The sequence below is a fragment of the Zootoca vivipara genome, chromosome 1, assembly GCF_963506605.1.
Source record: "Zootoca vivipara chromosome 1, rZooViv1.1, whole genome shotgun sequence".
NCBI lineage: Eukaryota > Metazoa > Chordata > Lepidosauria > Squamata > Lacertidae > Zootoca > Zootoca vivipara.
In genome coordinates, this window is record NC_083276.1 from 14,567,703 (window position 1) to 14,588,505 (window position 20,803).

Consider the following 20,803-nt stretch of genomic DNA (forward strand, 5'->3'; position numbering starts at 1 on the left):
CCAGCACCTTCTCAGAAACCCACAATGAACGAGAGGCTGTTTGCTCATTCTGTTTGGTTCCTGGCTCAGTCCCTGCTGCGATGGACACCCACCCTTAAGCCTGCCCACGTTTCATTGGGTGCCAGGGTTGGACACCCATCCTCCCATCCGTCCTGAGTATAGGAGAGGTGCAAAGAGCATCTCTCTGTGAGTGAAGGTAGAAAAGTCTGGTGTAGATACTCCCCACAACCCCCATTGATAGGGTGGCTGACATAGCTGCCAAGTCTCCCGTTTTCCCCGGGAAACCCCCCGTTTTTCCAGCTGTCCCCAGCCAAAAAAACGGATTTTTTTTGTTTTTCCCCAGTTTATTCTGGCGCGGTGGCCATTTTGGAAGTGGGCGGAGCATGCTCAGAAGCGACTTTTGATGCTGCTCTGCCCAGTTCCAAAATGCCCAGTTCTGGTGCAGCGGCCATTTTGGAACTGGGCACAGCAGCATCAAAAGTCACTTCTGAGCATGCTCCGCCCACTTCCAAAATGGCCGCTGCACTACTTCCGGTATGCTACTTTCCGTCCGGTCCCTTATTTTTCAGAGAGGAACTTAACAGGTATGGTGGCTGATGCAGAGGCATGCCTGTAACATTTTATAGCCTTGTGCTTTTTTCTGCCCTTTTAGATATGGCAGCCATTTTGTGCTACACCACACCTCCTGCCAAAGCCATTTTGTGACTGGTGACCATGGTACTTCTTCCACTGTGAAATGCGCCCACCTGGCCCAAAATTCGCAACCCCTATCATGGCATAGCTGCCAAGTACGTGGCAGAGAAATCCGGGATCGGCAGCTGCGCGACACCGGAAGTTGCATAGATGCAACTTCCTGTGTCACTTTGCCCATCTATGGGCACCGAAAATGGCCGGCGCTGGTGCCGGAAGTCGCGTCTACGCATGTCCGGAAGTGCGTAGACGCAACTTCCAGTGTCGGCGCCGGCCATTTTCGGTGCCCATAGATGGGCAAAGCGACACCGGAAGTTGCGTCTATGCACTTCCGGACATGCGTAGACGCGACTTCTGGCGGCGGCACCGACCATTTTTTGTGCCCATAGATGGGCAAAACGGCACCAGAAAAATGGCCGCCGACAGGAACAAACATAAGGTAAATCAACGGGAGAGGAGCTGGAACGGGAGACATTCAGGAAACAGTAAGTAAAAACGGGGGTTTCCCGGGAAATACGGGGTCTTGGCAGCTATGTATCATGGTAGCTTGATGGAAGAGTGCGTGCTTGTTTGCAGAAACTACCAAGTTCAATCCTTGGCAGTGCCAGGATCAGGACCTGAACCCCACACTCTGGCGAGGCCCACTGCTGAGCCTACATTTATTTTCAGATTTGACAAGCGAGTGAACCAAACTAACCTTGTAAAATCCCCACAATGCCCTTGGGTCTAGCATCATTCTGGAATGCAGTAACGTAGCATGGGTTGCCAGTGCCCGGGGCTGTGCGGAGGGAGGGAAACGGATGGAGTAGACATGCACATTCAACTGCCTAACGGCGTTCGTGTCACCCAGAAGATCGCAACCACTGAGATAAGAAAATAATAGTCGTTCCGTTGTCTGGAGAGGTCACTTCCTGGTTCGCGAGGAGAAGCTGTTTTCAACAGAGCCCAGCAACAGAAGTATGTAGCTGTGTTGACGCAGCACTGGGTGTTGAAACTTTGCAGCCCTAACAATTTTGCGCCTGGGGCAACTGCCTCTGCACACTAAAGCACTGCTGGAATGTTCTAGGGAATTAATAAGCCCAGTGCAGTTCACAACCTTGCAACCTGCAGCCAGGTAAGCCCACTAACAGAGGAAGTGACATGGGGTCACTTCAAAGCTGGAGCTGCGGCCCTGATCCCTGGAATCTCCTGTTCAAAAGGTCTGGGAAGACCGTTGCCTAAGATGATGAGACTGTGGAGAGCTGCTGTCAGTCAGAATAAGCAATAGTGAGCTAGGTAGACTAATGGTTTGATTCATGCCTTCCTCCTCAATTTGCTACACTCAAAGGTAAATTCACACTTCCTGGGTTATATGAAATGACAATCTGCCTTGTGAGTGCCAAAGAACACCGCCAAATTTCTTCCTCACTCAAATTCCTGCTTCTTTTTCAACAGTCCTTTTTTTATATATATAATAATTTTTATTAGAATTTTTTCTTAAAATAATCACAACAAAGAATAACACAACGAAATTTTTTTAAAAAGACACTACAATAACAACAAAAAAGAAAAAATAAACACAAAAATTCAAATTACTTATTCCTTTTTCCTTCACATTATATATGGGGACCCCCTCGGGCTCCCGTCTACTGCGGTTCTTTACCAAATTGAATTTTTAGCAACTTCTAAAACATTTTAATCACATTTTCTAAACTTATTTTACTCCTTTGTACTTAACATATTCATACATTCCACAGTTTCTTTTTAACCTAATTCTAATCTTAATATGTAACTTTTGCATATTTTTTTAAATATAGCTTAAAATCTTTCCATTCTTCTTCTGTCGTTTCTTCTCCCCGGTTGCAGATTCTTCCGGTCATCTCAGCCAGTTCCATAAACTCCATCATCTTCATCTGCCAGTCATCAACTGTTGGTAGTACTACATGGGATTTCCAGTTCTTAGCTCTTTTTCAACAGTCCTAATCTGCTGCAGACCATGGATGGAAAACCCACCATGGATCCAGCTATCCTTGGTCAGTTTGGGCAGTAGCCAATCCATTATTCAGTCACCATAAGGATGTACACTTCCCCACTCGACACACTGTACCCTGCCCCAAATTTGCTCTGAAGGGCTCGGGGAACCCCCCAAAACAGGTTTAGGAGGCACCAGAGGGGCCGAAGAATAAAAGCCTTTTCCTCCAATGCTGTGGAAAGTGCCTCACAGCAAGAGAGGCAATGCTCTCTAATGGTTGACTTCACGATAACGCGCAGCGACCAGAAATAGATAAAGTGTCAATAGCCACAATTAGTGGGTCAATATTCATTAGCGTAATAAAAGAGCTGCCCATAAAAGCACTTGGCTCCAACTCGAGAGGACGGTAGCCGAGTTTCTGTTTACACAGACAAAACAAAATAGCTTATTTCAAGGAAGGGAAACCATGACTAAGGAGTGGTTCTTATCAATTCAGTGCAGTCCTAGTTTCGTCCCTGCTCTGCCACGATGCTCTCTGGGTGGCCCTTGGGCCAATCACTGGCAGAGACTGGAAGGAGCTGGAAGATGAAGGGCTGGGGAGAGAGGGGACATGACAAAGTGTACGACTGGGCAGGGGCGTAGGAAGATAGGGGCCGTGGGGGCGGAGCGCCCCGGGCGGCGCGATCCCAGGGGCGCCATCGCAACTGCCTGCCCCGCCCCCAAAATGTGCGCCCCGCCCCTGCACACGGCATGCCCCACCCATAGCTGCCAAGTTATCCCTTTTTTAAAGGGAAATTCCCTTATGCTGAATAGGCTTCCTTGTGAGAAAAGGGAAAACTTGGCAGCTATGGCCCCACCCCAAAGTGCGTGCCCCGCCCCAAAATGCATCGATGTAACTTCCGGTGTCGCTTTGCCCTTCTATGGGCACTCAAAATGGCCACCGCCAACACCGGAAGTCACGTCTATGCACTTCCGGACATGCGTAGATGCGACTTTTGAAGCTGGCGGTGGCCATTTTTGGTGCCCATAGAAGGGCAAATCGGAAAGAAAAAAATGGCCGCCGGCAGGAGAAAATAACGGAGACAAACGGGAGACAAAGTGATACGGGGGACCACCAGGAATAGGTAAGTAAAAAAGGGGTTTTCCCGGGGGAAACGGGAGACTTGGCAGCTATGGACTGGGGATAGGGTGGTGGGGCAGCGGGAGGAAGAGGCAGCGGATCCTGGGGACGAGACTAGTGAACTGTGGGGTTCTGTGCCACCACTGAGAATTAAAATAACCCTCCACCAGCACCCTCCCCATAGGCACCAGCCGTGTCTGCGAGGCATTTGCCGGCAAAGTCAGGGGAGCTGGGTGCAGGTCAACAACAGCAAAGGAGAGGAGACGGAAGCCCAGGCATTGACAAGACAGCCTCCAGAGATCCCTGAACATGGCCGTGCAGAGCTTGTCTGAGGCCTATGGTGGGAGTCCCCAGTCAGCTGGGAGGCACGGACATTCTTGGCATGATGGCATAAGTCCCTGGCAGGGGACTTCAGCCAGCTTAGCCCTCAGCCCTGAGGCAAGTGTACTCTGTATAGCTTTGTACAGTTGTACCTTGGTTTTCAAACGGCCTGTGACTCGAACCTTTTGTCTCCCGGACGCCGCAAATCCGGAAGTGACTGTTCCAGTTTTTGCAGGCGTGTTTTTGGAAGTCGAATGTCCGACACGGCTTCCAATTGAGTGCAGAAAGCTCCTGCAGCAGCCAGTCAGAAGCCATGCCTTGGTTTCCAAACGTTTTCAGAAGTCGAACAGACTTCCAGAACGGGTTCCCTTTGAGAACCAAGGTACGACTGTATAGGGAAGCTTTGCAATGTTTCATGTTTTATTATGTTTTTATATATGTTGGAAGCCGCCCAGAGTGGCTGGGGCATCCCAGTCGATACATGATGGTGATGGCGATGGCGATGGCGATGGTGACTATCCCTGCCCTGCATAGGCCTCTCCCTGATTGCTGAGAGTCACCCAAGCCCCCTGAAGAGGCTGAGCCTCCAGAGCCCTTTGTGGATCATTCTCCCCACTGAGGTGCATCCAACTACATCATTTTTTTCTTACAGGAAACAGGTGGAGACCCACCTTTTCCAGGAGGCTTTGGGATGTGGGAATTGTGTCCGCAGTAATTTGTGGATAATTTGATGGTGATGCTTTTATTATAAGTTGTAGTAAAGCAAGTGTTTTTACCTCAAATGCCTGTTGTGCTAGTTACAGGTAGGTAGCCGTGTTGGTCTGAGTCGAAACAAAATAAAAAAATTCCTTCAGTAGCACCTTAAAGACCAACTAAGTTTTTATTTTGGTATAAGCTTTCGTGTGCATGCACACTTCGTCAGATACCACAGCCTGTTGTGCTGTTTATCATGTTGTAAATCACCCCGTGGCCTTTTGGCGTAGAGCAGGGGTAGCCAACTCCCAAGAGACTCTGATCTACTCACAGAGTTTTGGGGGGTTCAGGTCAAAGCTGCTGAGTTTTTTAAAGGAAGGGAAGCCCTGTTTTGGGGGGGTTAGGTCAAACTTGTTGAGTTTCTTTTAGGAGGGAGGGAGGGAGGCCCATTTTTGTTTAGGGCTTCAGGTCATAGTTTAGCTTTTTTTAGGGAGGAGGAAAATTTTGGGTGAGCTTTTTTTAGGGGTGCCAGTGATCTAGCAGTGATCTACCACAGACATCCAGTGATCTACTGGTAGATCACAATCTACCTGTTGGACGTGCCTGGCAACAACACCCAAAAGAATTTTGATAACATTTTGCATGCATTTCTGAAAACGCAGCTAGTCATGTTTTGGTTGATGCATCGGTTAAGGGAAGTACAAATTTGGGTAGTTTCCATTCTCCATGAATGTGTCTCGAAAGTCTTGTTCACATGTTATACTGTACCAAACACAAGTCTTTACACATATACTCACATCTGAGCAACAGAGTGTATCCTTATGGAGTTGTACAGTTCAAATACCTGGGTACACAGGTACACAAATTGTACACCTGCCAATTGTATTGCATGTACACTCATACGGTCACCCCCCTTTAAAGCCATTTCATGGCAGCCAATTCCACAGGTTAACTTTGTGCTGCGTGAAGAAATACTTCTCTATCTCTGGCCTTGAATTTTCTGCCAATCAGTCTTGTTGGATGACCCTGAAAGGTAGACACAGCAGTGAGGGGTGGAGTTTTTTTTTTTTTTGCATCTACATTCTCCATACCAGGCAGAACGTTAAACATTTTGGAGTGATCCAAGGCCAGTTTAGGCCACGGGAAGGCATCACCATTGATTAAAGTAAAACCGCAATTCATCTTCCTTCTCCCTTTTTAAATAAGTAAAATCCAAACATTATTATTCAGTCGTTACCTTGGAAAGTTCCTTCAATAGTTGGGTTCGGTCCATCACAGTATAACTAATAAGCTGCCCTTGCTTAACTCTGGCTGGAGAAACGCAGTGATATCCGGAAAGTGCTGAACAGGCATTCTAGAGGACATTGGACTTAGCAGCATTTGGAAAGAAAGGGGGGAAAACAGCACTATAAATAGAGAGCTGGAAGAATCCAACTATGTTAATTACGGTATAAATAAGGCACGCTTCAGCTGTGTTTACACATGCACTTCATTCTGGATTTCCTGAGTGTTCTTATTCTTGTTGGCTTCACACACACAACCCCGCCCCCCCAAATGCATTTGAGCCTTTGCAACGGGGTGGGGATTGTTTCCCTCCCGTTTGCATTCCCTCATGGGAAACCTTCCAGGGTCCATAAGCCAGCGAGGAGCACACTGGAGAGAAACACAGCCACCCTTTGAAACCCGCACTTCTCCAGCCGAGTAATGTGCACAAAAATACATATCCTCGTGTCAGATGTGCAGGTGGATGCCTCTATTGGTGAAAACAACGTGCAAAATTGCATTGTGTTGTAACTTGCCCTGGGATCTCCAGCATTTCTCCAATGAAAACAGGGACATCCTAAGGAAAAGTGGGACATTCCGGGATCAAATCCAGAAACCAGGTGGCTTCTCTAAATCAGGGACGCGTCCCTGGAAAATAGGGACACTTGGAGGGTCTGCCATTTGCTTTGGCAACAAATTACCCCCCAAGACAATGTGATTCCCTGCTCTGCTTTCCGAGACATACTTGCAAAGTCTTTCATTCCAGGCTGTTCTGACATTATTCTGTGACACACACATGAACTTGCATGCACAGGGAAGAAGTGGTGCCATGCCAGCTGACACCCACCACCGACACCTGCAGATTGGGGGGGGGGACCGTAGGAAAGGGGAGCCAACCTGCATATGTTCATGCCCACCAGTTCACGCCCACTCTCCTTTCAGACAATGCACAAAGACTTGGGTGCATGGAAACATTACTGGGAACAGTGTTGTGCAATGGATGCTGCTGCTGAATAATAATAATAATAATAATAATAATAATAATAATAATAATAATAATAATAATGTTGTTTAGTCGTTTAGTCGTGTCCGACTCTTCGTGACCCCATGGACCATAGCACGCCAGGCACTCCTGTCTTCCACTGCCTCCTGCAGTTTGGTCAAACTCATGTTCGTAGCTTCAAGAACGCTGTCCAACCATCTCGTCCTCTGTCGTCCCCTTCTCTTAGTGCCCTCAATCTTTCCCAACTTCAGGGTCTTTTCCAAGGATTCTTCTCTTCTCATGAGGTGGCCAAAGTATTGGAGCCTCAGCTTCACGATCTGTCCTTCCAGGGAGCATCCAGGGTTGATTTCCTTCAGAATGGATAGGTTTGATCTTCTTGCAGTCCAGGGGACTCTCAAGAGTCTCCTCCAGCACCATAATTCAAAAGCATCAATTCTTCGGCGATCAGCCTTCTTTATGGTCCAGCTCAGGTATATAGGACCGAGGCCGTTTAGGGCTTTAAAAGTCAGCACCAACACTTTGAATTGTGCTCGGAAAACGTACTGGCACTGAGAGGTGATGGTGCGCGTCTCTTCTGTTGGCGCTAGTGTCTGATGTCTACGAGCTGCAACACAGCCTGCCTGTCTCGATGCCTGCCTCCTCCCAGGTTCAAGAATGCCATAAATGCTACTCTCCCTCCATGAGGAATCTGACCACATAAAAGGCTTCTCCTGTGGAAGTTGAGAGCCCAGGAAACTTCTCTCCTGAAGGAATGGAGGCGTACGAGTTCAGCCTGAGTGAACGAGTGACCATTTGCCCGAGGTTTCTCTGCCACAGCTGCAGACAGCTTATGGTAATTTTAAAGAGTATTTATAGCCAGCTTTGATGAGTTCCCTGCAGTATTTCAAAGCTCGTTGCAATCATTTGGCATTTCTAATGACTCCTCCGTTCCCCCACCTACTCCCTCTGCCTAGCCTAACCAAGCAACACTGCGGTACCTGCAGGTGTAAAGGTTTCTGAGAAAGCAAAACTGTTCAAAGGTGTGTCCACACCTACACAGTTGTCTCATCATCATTCTTTCTGATACCTATCATTCTTTCTGATACCTATCAGACCAGTGGTCCTCAACCTTGGGCCTCCAGATGTTTTTGGCCTACAACTCCCATGATCCCTAGCTAGCAGGACCAGTGATCAGGGATGATGGGAATTGTAGTCTCAAAACATCTGGAGGCCCAAGGTTGAGGACCACTGTATCAGACCATATCTGCACAAATGCCACTTTAACCATCACTTTAACCATCCCCCCAAAGAATCCTGGGAGCTGTAGTTTGATAAAGGTGCTTAGAGTTGTTAGGATACCTGTATTCCACTTACAGAGCTACAATTCGCAGAGTTCCCGGAGAAAAAGGAATCTCTATGAAACCCCTCTGGGAATTGTAGCTCCAACTGAGTTGCTAGGACGGTGATGGCGAACCTATGACATGCGTGTCAGATGTGACATGCAGAGCCCTGACTGCTGGCACGCGCCCCATCGGCCCATTCGCACTGTTGTTGTTGTTTTTTCCCATTTGTTCTCCTGCTGCTCCTCACGCTACAGCTTGTCTCTGCTGTTAAAACCCAGATCCTTTTTTGTTGTTGTTGCTGGTAGCCAGAGATTGGTTTTTTAACCCTTTCTGTGCTGTTTTTTCTGGCGCTTTGGCAGACTATGACGGTGCTGCGTGTTAGTTCCAGCGAAGGTATTATTCGTCATTTATTTCTGTTCTCTTTCCACCCCAAAAAGTGCAGCAGCTTTGGGGCACCCCCCCAAAAAAAGCCTCCAAAACTTTGGTCAGCAGCTCCCCCCAAAAAGCTCAACAACTCTGGGCACTTTGTGATAAATAAGGGTTTTTTGGTTTGGTTTGGTTAAATAATTAGTTTTTGGTTTATTAAATACAGTTATATATTACAATTATACATTTTTGTTATTTAAACTATAAATATCGCAAAATTATAGTTTTTTTCTCGAAGTGACACACCACCCGAGTTATGCTCGGTTTTTCGGCAAATTTTGACACACCAAGCTCAAAAGGTTGCCCATCACTGTGCTAGGAGAACCCTATTTCCCTCAAAGAGCTGAAATTCTCACCGTGGTTTAACAGTCAATTCCTCTCCCCAAGAAACACCGACAATTCCAGCCTCAGTGCTTTCCAGAGGAATGTGGGGGGGGGGGGCTGGAGGCTGAAACAGGCCTCCTCTCCAAATGGTGGCCAGCCTCTCCACTCTTACTGCCTGCCATCATGTTTGCAACTCTCTAATACTTATCCACCCAGAGAGATTTTGCTACAGACCCTCCAAGTGTCCCTATTTTCCAGGGACAGTCCCAGATTTAGAGATGCTGTCCTGGTTTCTGATTTGATCCCAGAATGTCCTATTTTTCCTTAGGACGTCTCTATTTTCATTGGAGAAATGTTGGAGGGTATGGCGTTATCCGACCCCCGATCCATCTGAAGGCCATCCTATACAGTTGTACCTCGGAAGTCAAACAGAATCCATTCTGGAAGTTTGTTCGATTTCCAAAATGTTCGGAAACCAAAGCGCAGCTTCTGATTGGCTGCAGGAAGCTTCTACAGTCAACTGGAAGCCGCGGAAGCCCCATCGGACGTTCGGCTTCCAAAAATAGTTCGCAAACTGGAACACTCACTTCCGGGTTTACGGTGTTCAGGAGCCAAAACATTCAAGAACTAAGCTGTTCAAAAACAAAGGTACAACTACATAGGGAAGGTTTTTTTAGTGTTTCATTTTTTATTTTTATTTTTTGTATACGTTTTAAGTATGCCCAGAGTGGCTGGGGCAACCCAGTAAGATGTGTAGGGTACACATAATAAAATTATCATTATGAAATGAGGTGTCCCTATTTTCATCAGAGAAATGTTGGAGGTTGTGTTACCACCACCATCCAGCATAGACATATAAAACTGTGGGAATCAGGCCATGGATAATAAACTAAGGCCCAGTAGTAGGAGCATCCCATACCCGCAAGTGTCCCAGAAAAACCAGCACTTCCTGTTTTTTTAGCATGAAAGCATGGCAGCCATTTTAGCTGCTGTGATCTCACGCGGTTTTGCAGTGCAATTTTCTCCTGAAAAGAAGCACTTGGGGGTTCGGCTGCAATCTTGCGTGGTGCCCCAAAACACATGTCTTTGGATACCTGGACCTTACCTTCCAAGTCCCGGACTGCAGAATCCAGGACCGGCAGCCGTGTGACACCGGAAGTTGCATCGACGTAACTTCCGGTGTCGCTTTGCCCTTCTATGGGCACCAAAAATGGCCGCCGCTGACACCGGAAGTCGCGTCTACGCACTTCCGGACATGCGTAGATGCGACTTTTGAAGCCGGCGGTGGCCATTTTGGGTGCCCATAGAAGGGCAAATCAGGAAAAAAATGGCCGCCAGCAGGAGAAAATAATGGAGAAAAACGGGAGATGAAGTGATACGGGGGACCACCGGGAAAAGGTAAGTAAAAACGGGGGTTTCCCAGGGAAAACGGGGTACTTGGCAGCTATGGCCTGGACCAAAAAAGCGCTTTTGGGGAAAGGAACCACAGCGCGAAATTGCGTGAGATCATAGCAGCCCAAATGGTCGTCATGCTCTTGAGATAAAAAAAAAGGGAAGGTGGCATCCGGGAAGATGGCATCCTGAATTTGGGCACCCCAGAATGTCAGGAGGAAGGCAGCCAGTCCACCTCAACGCTCCTCACCCTGTCTCTTACTCATGGGGGAAACTCACCAACTCAAACTTGCCCCAGAATGTCAGGCTTTTGCCCCAGCTGAGGACCTGGACTACAGTTCCATATTCTGACCGACAGTGAGATTGCTCCTGTCCCTCTGACACCCCAAACTAATGACCCAAAGGGTCGAGCCCCTTTGGCGCCTCCCCTTCAGAGACAGCCATGCTGCCCGTGGCAGAGCTTGTTCTTCTAATAAGGCAGGGCAGGGATTATGGCAGTTGTAGTCCTGAAAATCTGGGGGGGCACAAACTCCCCACCCCTGGACAGAGCAGAGCGCCATTTTGTAATGCTGTTATTTATAGGCGAAGGCCTTTCTTTTGGATGGCTTCATTTCAAATGGTGAATTTGAAACTTCCATTGAAAACTATAAATCCACAGAGTGACTCTCCACCCCCCACCTTACAAGGCAAAAAAGGAAAAAAAAGTTTAAATAATCACACCCATGAATTAGACAGCTTGGGCAGACTCATAACCTATGAATTACAGGGTGATACGTGAACTGCATTGCAATGGTGCCTTCTACACTATTAATTTTCTTTTTTTTCCTTCTTACGTAATTCTTCCTAAGGGTTCAGGCATTAATGGAGTACTAGCGCTCCCAATGCAGACAAGAGTCCAGCGCATTCCAGATTCTAATTTGAATTGTAATTTGTAAAGCGTTGAAGGGACGTCCCTTTGCCCCCAACCACTGAAAGTATTTGTCATCCTCTCCTCCCTCCGGAATGACAGCCCTGTTCGCCATTTCTCTCCTCATCTGGCCAAGGTTCTCTCCTCAAGTATAAACATTTAGATGATAGATTTTTCTGGTGGTGTTGGGGAACCAATCTCAACCCCCCACAAAATTCCTAGATTTCTCTGGGAAAAGGGATTGATGGTTTGGGAACCGCTCTGTGAACGATAGCTCTGTGAAGGGAATAAAGGACTCGTAACAACTCTCTCAGCACCCTTCACAAACTGCAACTCCCAGGATTCTTTGGGGGAAGAAGCCATGACTGTTCAAAGGGGTATCATAGTGCTTTAAATGTACGGTTTGAATTTGGCCAGTGTTTGCCATCAAAAGGTATCTGCTTCCCACCCTCCAGCCCTTGAAAAGCCTGCACAGGAGAGCTGCTTCCAGTTGAGGTAGAAAAGATGGTTGTTGGCCCTGAATTCCCCAAACATTCCTCTTCGTTGGAAGACCCTGGGATCTAATGCTATGAGAGAGGTCTGTTCGCTTTTTTCAAACAGTGCACCTCTGCCATGCTCTCTTCAAAGGTGAAGAATGGTCAGTGGTTCGAATCCCCGCAACGGGGTGAGCTCCCGTTGCTCGGGCCCAGCTCCTGCCAACCTAGCAGTTTGAAAGCACGTCAAAGTGCAAGCAGATAAATAGGTACCACTCCGGCGGGAAGGTAAAGGGTGTTTCCATGTGCTGCTCTGGTTCACCAGAAGTAGCTTAGTCATGCTGGCCACATGACCTGGAAGCTGTACGCCAGCTCCCTCGGCCAATAAAGCGAGATGAGCGCCGCAACCCCAGAGTCGGTCATGACTGGACCTAATGGTCAGGGGTCCCTTTACCTTTACCTATGGTCCCAAAAGACTTTCCTTGTGTGCTGCTTCCTAAATATATCCCACCATATACTATACATGAGCAATTGATTTCTTGTTGTTGCCCAAATGCAAGACTTTGTATTTGTCCTTGTTCAACTCCATTCTGTCTATTGCAGCCCAGTTTCCCTTTCTGTCCATGCTGCTTTGAATTTCATTCCTATCTTCTTCACTATTCCTCCCTGTTTTTTATGTGATCTGCGGGTTTGATAAGGGTCCCTTCAACAACCCCTTTCATCTAAGTAGTTAATGAAAATATTACCAGGCTCTGAATCACAGCACCCCACTCAATGCCTCTCTCCAGTTTGATGAGGAGCCACTGATGCCCACTCTCCCAGTAGGATTTTCTCTCCAGCTGCGAATCAACCGGACGGTATTATTGTCTGGCTCACATTTCACCAGCTTGCTAACCGAAATGCCGTGGGACATTTAGCTGCCCAACACCGACTTATCATTTCTGTGGACATCTAAAGGTCAGACCTCCCCCACAAGGACTCCAGCCCCACATCCTGCTAATGCTGGCACATTGTCGAGCAGCTGTGATCCTAGGCAGAAACCTAGGAATGGCGTTCCAGTCTTTTCAGAGAAGAGCTGGACTACAGAACAAGTACAGTCATACCTCGGTTTAAGTACGCCTTGGTTTGAGTATTTTCAGTTTAAGTACTCCGCGGACCCGTCTGGAACGGATTAAACCACTTTCCATTATTTTCAATGGGAAAGTTCACTTCAGGTTAAGTACGCTTCAGGTTAAGTATGGACTTCCAGAACCAATTACACTCATACCTCGGGTTAAGTACGCTTCAGGTTGAGTACTCCGCGGGCCTGTCTGGAACAGATTAATCCACTTTCCATTACTTTCAATGGGAAAGTTTGCTTCAGGTTAAGTATGCTTCAGTTTAAGTACTCCACGGGCTGCCTGGAATGGATTAATCCACTTTCCATTACATTCAATGGGAAAGTTCGCTTCAGGTTAAGTGTGCTTCAGGTTAAGTACAGACTTCCGGAACCAATTGTGTTTGTAAAACCGAGGTACCACTGTATTAGAATAGAATAGAATAGAATAGAATAGAATAGAATAGAATAGAATAGAATAGAATAGAATAGAATAGAATATCTTTATTGTCATTGTCCCCTTGCGGGAACAACGAAATTTCTCGGTTGCTATATCAACTCAAATAAGACACTCCACATAAATTAAAATACTAATAAGCACAATACAATACAGAACAATATAACAGATAAATAAGATGACTTCAGAGTCCATAGTTCCCATTTAAGGCCAAGATTGCTCTAGGAAAGAAACTGTTCTTGAGACGGCTCGTTCTCGCCTTCATTGTTCTATATCTCCATCCCAATGGCAGGAGCTCAAAGAAGCAATGACCAGGATGTGATGGGTCTCCTGATGTATCTAATGCCTTTCTGTGGCACCTGATGGTATAGATATGTTCTAAGGTATCTCAACTGACCTGGTTTTAGGACAGATGAAAGGACGTACTGTTTCACACAGCATGCTGGTGGTGGGCGGGGCAAAGGGAAAAGTGGGTGGAGCAATAAAATGTGCTTTACCTCTTTGTAGTAGCCTAGTTTCCACACATGCACTCCCAACATCCCTCTTTCCATCCTCCTACATCCAGAGGCGTGAACAGAATTCCAAAGCACATTCCAGCCAAAGCCTGTGGAGAAGGGCTGGTGAGGAGGTGTGGCTGGGGGAAAGGGGGTTCTCCAAGCCCACCACAAGGCATACATCTGAGAATCAAGTCTTTATTAACAAAAGAAGCACTTATAGTGACTCCTATGGTGCTCTCGATGCACACGCAGATGTGCATGTGCGCACACACGGCTCTAGTCGCTAGTCAGCTGTCCTCCACAAATCTGCACCCTGCAGAGCAATTGCATCAATAATGAGACTCCCATCCCTCTGCAGCTTATATACCCTCCCCTGAGACTTCTTCTGCATGGAAAGTTGTTGGGGATTGTTGGACGCAGAGGAATGGTGGGAGGAACCAGTTGGGGAACTACAAAGGGAAGAAGGCTCAGAGCTCAGGGATTGTTGATGGGGCAACAAGAAGACTGGGAGGAGGAAGTGGTGTTGGAAGCTGAAGCAGTAACAGGGCTTGGTGAGCAGGGAGCATCTGTGGCAGAGAGCGGTCCGGAATCAGAGGCAGAAGCTGAAGCAGGAGAGGAAGGAGGCCAAGAGGCAGAGATTAATCCAGCTGGTGAAGAGTCATGGGTGTCTCTCCTTCTGCTGTGACCAGCTTCCCACTCCTCCTCATCTTTCAGAACCAGAAGAAGCATGAAAAGGGCAGAGGAGAGATCGGCTTCACGCAGGTGCAGTCTCCGATTGCTTGGGGGGGAAAAAACCTGGAGAGGAGGTAGGCTGTGGGGAAGAGGGGACTTTCAGTCACGGCAACTGATTTTCATGGAGGAAGAGCACAGGGAATGAACTGCTCTGACCACTAAGCCCGATACTCAGTGAAGTCTGCGGAGATTGTGTTTTTACTAATAAAAAGTGAACTCCAACCTGCATGGTGTAATTTACGGCTGACTTGCTGTTTCCACTTCAAGCCCCTCCAGGTTCTAGGAGACAGCAAGTTTGGGGAAGGCCTAGTGACCTGTCTGCCACCTGAACGGCCTCTTCTTCTTCCACCACATCCTATGTGCCTTCCTCCATCTCGGACTGCTCTGATTCTCTTCCCTCTTCCTGCCCTGGCTCCTGCCTTGCGAATGGCATCAATCAAACCCCATAAATCGCTGGCTCCTTCTCCTGGGTCGCTCCCCTTGGCCCCTGCCTCTGCCACACACTCTTCAGAGACCTGACAGTCCCTGACAGAGGCCTGGCTGGGGAGAGGTAGGGACCCCCAGGGCCACATTTGGCCCCTCGGCCTGAGGTTCCCCAGCCCTGAGCTCCAGTTTCACCATGATGTTGTGTTCATAAGACCACTGTGGTTTCTGTAAGAGGTCTGCGATATCCACAGCTTTCCTAGTTTCTCAGGGCTGTGCAAAGAAACGCTCTGGCAATGCCAAATGCGGGAGCAACAGCAGTTTTGTATTTTTGTCTTTTGAGGGCGGGGGGGAAGATGCTTATCCGACCTCCCCGAAACTGGGCTTTGCATTGCAGCAGTAGAATTTACTTCCATCTTGTGGGTTTTAAATGCTCCCTTGGCAGGAGTGTCACGATTCAACTCTGCAGCTGTGTCCTGTGGTATATACACAGCATCCAGAAATGACAAATTAAGCTTTCAAAAGGGGGCAAAATGCAATTCCAACCCAATTCCGCAGCTTCCAGTTGTCACCATGCATGTGTTTTATAGGCATCTTCTCCCCCATCTTGTATATATATATATATCCCTCTCCCTCTGCATAAAGTAAAAGAAAAATGGCATTATGGTATTTAACTGTGGCTTTGAACAAATAGTTCTAATTTTCTCTTCCAGGGGAGAAAATAAATACAAGGTCGGTCAGGCTGTCTGTTCTTCTATAACCTAGGGGGGGGGGGCAGCAACCCTTTTGGTTGCATTTCCTTGGGGGTAATCTGTCAGGGGCCACATGCCACTGGTGGGCAGGGCCGGATGCAAAAGTGGGGGGGCACAATCTTCTCTCCCCCTCCCTTTCACCCTGTGTTTTATCCCTTCCTTCCCACCAGCATGAAATTGGGTCAAGAGCCAACACCAGAGATGGAGAACCATTCTCAGCATGACACTATCGCAGTCATACTAACAAATCATGTTCTGCCAGATAGACGCATGAAGGCTCACAGAACTTTCCCGTAATATTTGCTAGAGAGAAATCTCATTTTGTACTTTTGTAACTTTGATAGTAGTTACAAACCTGCCTTCATCTTGCTGCTGTAATTGGTGCTTCAAGGCCTAGATTATGTAAGTAAATACTACTTTTATTTGTTCACACAACAATGTGTAGGTGTGTGATCGTTGTTCTTAAGGGGGAGAAAAGGGGCAATGCCAGGAAAATCCAGTCTGCCTTAAAGCATCCTGGATTATTGTTTCTAGAAGGTTAGATCAACTTTGTCTTAGCTTCCAAGTTTAAGCTGCAAAGGATGGTACTCTGTTGATCTCACTAAATTGAGCAAGGAAAATAACTAAACAGTATATAACAGGCATCCCCAAACTGCAGCCCTCCAGATGTTTTGGCCTACAACTCCCATGATCCCTAGCTAACAGGACCAGTGGTCAGGAATGATGGGAATTGTAGTCCAAAACATCTGGAGGGCTGAAGTTTGGGGGTGCCTGGTATATCCAAACTCTTCTATATAATCTCCTGGTGTCTAAATCTATTCCTACAAATCTTCCTCAGCCCACCTGTCAGTCATCACAATGACATCAGGTGACTGATAGGTGGGCAGCGGCAGGCCCTCCCTCTCCCACCTGTCAAAGTTGACCCATGGGGCCAGATGGAGGGGTCTCATTCACCACTGCATTCCCTGCAGGGAATGAGCTGGTAAAGCAGCACCCAGCTGGGCTGAAGCACACTAGCCAACTGGTGTCACCTGGTCGTGTCAGCTGATGGTCAGGTGAGTTTGGTTTGGGGAAAATGGCTTATTAGGCCAATTCGGACTGCCTTGCAGGCCAAGAATGGCCCAGAGGCCAGATGTTCTTCCAGTCCTGTTTTTGGAGCACCTACCTTAGGCGAATAGTCTACATATTTAATGCCGTTTAGATGGTAAACACCAATGTTATGGCTCTACAGGCTGCATCTCTCTTCTAATTAACGTAGAAATGAAATGAATGACCAAGGGGGGAAAAAGAGGAGAGCACAAAACAGTAATGAAATAGAAACTAAACAAATGAGACAATGACAAATGGAAAAGTAAAGAAATTGGGTTCCTGGAAACAAAACAGAACAAGGGATGAGATGAAATGCAACAGTAATTTTTCAAGAGCATGGCTCTAGTAGATCATGCTTGGTTAGGAGGATCCAGAAGTCTGAGAAGCTGTGGAAAGAAGTGTGGGTGGGCTCAAGGTTTTAGCAATTTAAGCCTTAATGTGTGGCACAGCTGTGCTCTCTGATGCCAGTTTCTTCATTTGTCCTCTAAGGAAAGGAAGATATTTCCCTGGTCTGGAAGGCTGTATATGCAGAGAGTGGTGTGTTCTACAATTGTAGTTTCACCAATAAAGCAATCCTATACATGTCTACTCAGAAGTAAGCTCTGTTAAGTTTTATGGGACTTACTTCCAGGTAAGCATGCTTGGACAGTAGCCTATGAGGCTTAAATGTGAACTGAACCAAGGGCGTTGGGAAGTGTGATTGGGGGATGGGACAGGTGAGGCAATAAACAGATCATTACTAGTTAGAAGAGATGATTTATGTGTAATAGAGAAGGTGACCCATCAAATTAAAACAGAAAACAACGTGGCAAGTCCTGCTGGTTGTATATATTTACTGCACTACACAATGTTTAAATAGCTTTCACATTAAGATTTTCTCATAATTTTCACATCTATTCTTTGTTTTGTTCTATCAAAATGTCACCCTACAGCATTAATATTTCCAGGGCACCTTACAGAATTAAAACAACAAAAGCAGCAATTTATTTATTCATGAAATATTTATGCCGCAACTTCTATAACAATGTCGGATATACAAAAACACCCCAGCAGGGAGTTCTGTACCTTAGTGAACCGAGTTTGTATGGGGACAGTTTGATCAAAATCATTTGGTTTGCAGTGATAATGTATTCATATTATTTTTAATGTTATTAATATTAATATGTCACTTTTATTGGGTCAGGTTCTCTTTTTAGAACTTGTTCCTTAAACTCCCAAGGCTTTGTGTGGCTTCTGATTCCCATGAGTGTGGCTTATTGGACAGAACAGAAGGTGAAAGTCGGTCTCCTACATCCACCTGAGGCAGGTGTGGGCAAGTGTGAGGAACCTTTGGCCCTCCAGGTGTTGCTGAACTACAATTCCCATCCCCCCCAATCACTTGCTATACTCTCTGGGGCTGATGGGAGTTGTAGTTCAGCAGAACTCTGGAGGGCCAGAAGCTTACCACACCAGCCCTAAGGCCTTGCGTGGCCCTCAGCCTAATTTCATGCATCCTTGCCCTACGGTAACTTTGTATGGGTGGAAAGGATTTTCTTTGACTGTTGTGACGTGGGGTTCGTGATTTCAGCTCTCTTGACATAATATGCTGGAGACAGTTCTCTAGTAACACTTCTTTATTAAAGCAAACAAGACTGAGCTCTGAGGAAAGGAAAGCTGCATTTATAGGGACGGGGGAATAGCTAGAACGGGATACATTTTGGAGGGAGCGATATCAGGCAATCACAGTGCTGCCTTTTGGAGGAAACCAATAAGACAGAGGATCCAAATACAGCAGCTTAAATGAACCAATAGTAGCTGTACCTTCTGGAACCAAAAGGCAGTTACTTTACCCTAATGCAAATACAGTGGTACCTCGGTATCCGAATGCCTCGACTTCCGAAGGTTTCGACTTACAAAGTCGGCAAACCCGGAAGTATTTTTGCCCCGCTTGCGTTCTGCGCATGTGCAAAACGGACGCTTCGACATCCGAAGGTTTTGACTTATGAAGAGCGCCGCGGAACGGATCGCCTTCGTAAGTCGAGGTACCACTGTACATACAATAGTAATACAGATATAAAATCCTTTGATTCAATACACAACATTGACCACAGCTTTGTGGTCCCTGGAAGATTATCCCCAGGGAATACGACTCTCAACAAAAGAAAAAGGATGGTCCACCCCTGAGCTAAGGAAACTCAGAACTCTAAGCTGATAGGCGTATAACATGGGTAGGCAAAACTAAGGCCCGGGGGCCGGATCCGGCCCAATCGCCTTCTAAATCCGGCCTGCAGATGGCCGAGGAATCAGCGTGTTTTTACATAAGTAGAATGTGTCCTTTTATTTAAAATGCATCTCTGGGTTTTTTATGGGGCCTGCCTGGTGTTTTTACAGGAGCAGAACGTGTGCTTTTATTTAAAATGCATCTCAGGGTTATTTGTGGGGCATAGGAATTTGTTCATCCCCCCCAAAAAAAAATTTTTTATAGTCCGGCCCCCCACAAGGTCTGAGGGACAGTGGACCGGCCCCCTGCTGAAAAAGTTTGTTGACCCCTGGTTTTTAACGTCCTGAATCCCTCCCCACCCAACCCCACAGGTAGCTTTCACCTGAATACACAGTTGGGGAAGGATGCAATCTACCTGCGCTATATTACTTTGCATGGGATGCGCATTGCAGTGCGCATTGAAGCACATCCCCACTACCATCTTATGCAACATTTGCAGATGAATACCTTTGCCAGGGTTGGACTAAGGCTGGGAGAGGTTCTGATCTCAGGTCTCCCTGTGAATGGGTTCCTAAGAAACCACTGCAGAGCGTGTCAGGAAACTGTACATTAGACAATCTGAATGGCTGTCATTATCTGAGCGGAGTAAGTAATTTGGTCTGATAATTTGTTTGAAAAACAAGGCAAGACTTAGAGAATGATTTAGCCCGGACATGCCAACCCAGATCTAGCCAAACAAAAGGGAAGATAAGAAGAAGGTATCTTCCCACGCAGATCAGAGCACAGTGAAGGAGATGCAATTTTCTTTTTAGAATAGTTTCATACTGGTTATTCTTGAGAGGCAGTCTTTTGTAATTAGGATGAAGGCTTTTCAGTGGCTCTGATTTTGACTAGCTTTCTCGGGATACATTTTCCGCAGTGCTTGTTCCTCTCCAACCTCTTTTACGATAAATTGGTTCATATAAAGAAAAGCTCAAGGAAAGTCAGGTATTTTGGTGCAATGGCGAGGGCGGGGGGGGGGGGCAGGATGATAATATATTATGATTGGGGCAAGGTCACTGATCCTCAAATCTGAAAGCCTTATCTTACGGTATAAACAGATCTGGAGAGACGTCTGTTGGTGAGGAAAACGATAAAACTGTACCTGTAACGATTTATAACTGCTGGAAGTGTAACAGAAGAGATCATTCCATATGTAATTTATGGGTTAATTTTTGTTATCCATAAGTCAGCTAAGAGGGTGGCTGTGGTCATGTTACTTAGCAACCAGGCAGAGTGCTGTAAGGTAGTATGTGCTCTGTAGTTCTGAGGGAGTTTTCCTCCATATGTTTGGTTGGATGTCTTCCTGATGTGCACAAGGCCTGAAGTCAGAATTACACACTCCCCCCCCCCACTGCTCTGGTTCATCAGTACAGTAATGCGTTTTCAAGACTTTTCTCTCTGGACTTTGTCTTATTTAAGTGACTTTGCTAACCACAGCAGGAGGCACAAGAGTCCAGAAAAACACACCCGGATAACGATTTAGCTAAAAACATTATTATTATTATTATTATTATTATTATTATTATTATTAAGCAGCTATTTAGCAAACTCGACATTTCTAGCTGATTCCTAAGGTACACGCATGGGAGAGAGGTGACGCCACATGGCAGCACCTCTACCAATGAAACGC